Genomic DNA, 2,500 nt, shown 5'->3' with positions numbered 1-2,500 from the left:
CGCGGCGGTTCGCCCGCGCCGGCGTCGGGCCCCGCCCGGAACGGGGCAGGGGCCGCGCGCGGACGCCCGCTCGCGTGGGGGAGGGCGCGCGCCGTCCCTTCGGTAGGTGGGCTGGAGCCGCCTTAGCGGGCGTAGGACGGGGGCCTCCTCGCGGGAAGCCCCGCCGCCGCCGCGCTAGGGGAAAGGGTTTGAGAAACGATGCGTTAGCCGGAAGGCCCGCCGGCAAGGCGACCGTCCCGCTGCTGGGGCGGGGAGGGGCCGCGGACGAGCGGCGGGCTCCGTGGTAGGACTGCTGAGATCGGTGGGTCGCCTCGGCCTCGCTGCCGTACGGTCGCGCCGGGGTTGGCCGCGGGCCAAGCTCGCGAAGTAGCCCCGGCGCTGGAGAGCGACCCGCTGGCCGGAGGAACCGTCCGCCCGAGCGACCGGCGCGAGGCCGGTGCCGGCGGGGGCCCTCCGATGGCGGGTCATGGTTGCCGATCGGTCGGTGGGGGAATGGAGGTGCGGTGCGTGGTGAGGAGCTCCGGGCGGGGTGGGCCTTCGCCCGGCCCGCGGAGTCCGATTGAGCGCCGCCCGGGTCGGGCGGGCCCGCTCCGTTGAGCGCACGGAGGTTGAGATAGAAAATATTGCAACACGCGGAGCTCCAGGCGGGGGGGCCCTCGCCCGGCCCGCGGAGTCCGATTGAACACCCCCCAGGTCGGGCGGGCTCGCTCTGTTGAGCGCACGGAGGTTGACATAGAAAATATTGCAACACGCGGAGCTCCAGGCGGGGGGGGCCCTCGCCCGGCCCGCGGAGTCCGATTGAACACCCCCCAGGTCGGGCGGGCTCGCTCTGTTGAGCGCACGGAGGTTGAGATAGAAAATATTGCAACACGCGGAGCTCCAGGCGGGGGGGGCCCTCGCCCGGCCCGCGGAGTCCGATTGAACACCCCCCAGGTCGGGCGGGCTCGCTCTGTTGAGCGCACGGAGGTTGACATAGAAAATATTGCAACACGCGGAGCTCCAGGCGGGGGGGGCCCTCGCCCGGCCCGCGGAGTCCGATTGAACACCCCCCAGGTCGGGCGGGCTCGCTCTGTTGAGCGCACGGAGGTTGAGATAGAAAATATTGCAACACGCGGTGCTCCAGGCGGGGGGGGCCCTCGCCCGGCCCGCGGAGTCCGATTGAACACCCCCCAGGTCGGGCAGGCTCGCTCTGTTGAGCGCATGGAGGTTGACATAGAAAATAATCCAACACGCGGAGCTCCAGGCGGGGGGGCCCTCGCCCGGCCCGCGGAGTCCGATTGAACACCCCCCAGGTCGGGCAGGCTCGCTCTGTTGAGCGCATGGAGGTTGACATAGAAAATAATCCAACACGCGGAGCTCCAGGCGGGGGGGCCCTCGCCCGGCCCGCGGAGTCCGATTGAACACCCCCCAGGTCGGGCAGGCTCGCTCTGTTGAGCGCATGGAGGTTGACATAGAAAATAATCCAACACGTGGAGCTCCAGGCGGGGGGGCCCTCGCCCGGCCCGCGGAGTCCGATTGAACACCCCCCAGGTCGGGCAGGCTCGCTCTGTTGAGCGCATGGAGGTTGACATAGAAAATAATCCAACACGTGGAGCTCCAGGCGGGGGGGCCCTCGCCCGGCCCGCGGAGTCCGATTGAACACCCCCCAGGTCGGGCAGGCTCGCTCTGTTGAGCGCATGGAGGTTGACATAGAAAATAATCCAACACGTGGAGCTCCAGGCGGGGGGGCCCTCGCCCGGCCCGCGGAGTCCGATTGAACACCCCCCAGGTCGGGCAGGCTCGCTCTGTTGAGCGCATGGAGGTTGACATAGAAAATAATCCAACACGTGGAGCTCCAGGCGGGGGGGCCCTCTCCCCCCCCGGTGAGTCCGCTCACAGTGCCCCTATGTCGGGCAGGCTCATTGCAATGTGCGCATGGAGGTTGACTTAGAAAATATTTGAGAGTGACATGAGCTCCAGGCAGACACCGACTCATCGCCCGTGGGGTGTCCGACGAGCCCTCACCAATCTTGGATTAATGTTTGGCGAGGCTCCCCTGATCAGCTCTGGAGGTGGCAAGTTCTGAAAAAGTGGTTTCTGAAAATGTGCCCCTTGTATTTTGTGAAACCAGGGGTAACCTAGCGAGTAGGCAAACTCATCCCCTGACTGGGGGGATCAACTTTTACCTACTACAGCGCCCCTAATGGCCAAAAGTGGTACTGCTCCCCCTGGTAGCCTAACCCATTGAAATGAATGGGAAAAATTAATTTAGGCTACCAGGGCTTTGGGCTACCAGGGCTTTGGGCTACCAGGGCTTTGGGCTACCAGGGCTTTTTGCTACCAGGGCTGTGGGCTACCAGGGCTTTGGGCTACCAGGGCTGAGGGCTACCAGGGCTATTATAGGCGGCCACCACTGCACTAGTGGCAGCCCGGGGAAGGTGCCTGTTGCTCGGATATGCTTTTACGCACGTCGGCCTCTGCGCCCTGGAGCTTTTTTATGCTACCAGGGCTATTATAGGCG

The sequence above is a fragment of the Filicampus tigris genome, unplaced genomic scaffold (assembly GCF_054856515.1).
Source record: "Filicampus tigris isolate MCC_2025a unplaced genomic scaffold, RoL_Ftig_1.0 HiC_scaffold_28, whole genome shotgun sequence".
Lineage (NCBI taxonomy): Eukaryota > Metazoa > Chordata > Actinopteri > Syngnathiformes > Syngnathidae > Filicampus > Filicampus tigris.
The sequence above is the reverse complement of the archived record's forward strand: the minus strand, read 5'-3'. Positions refer to the sequence as shown.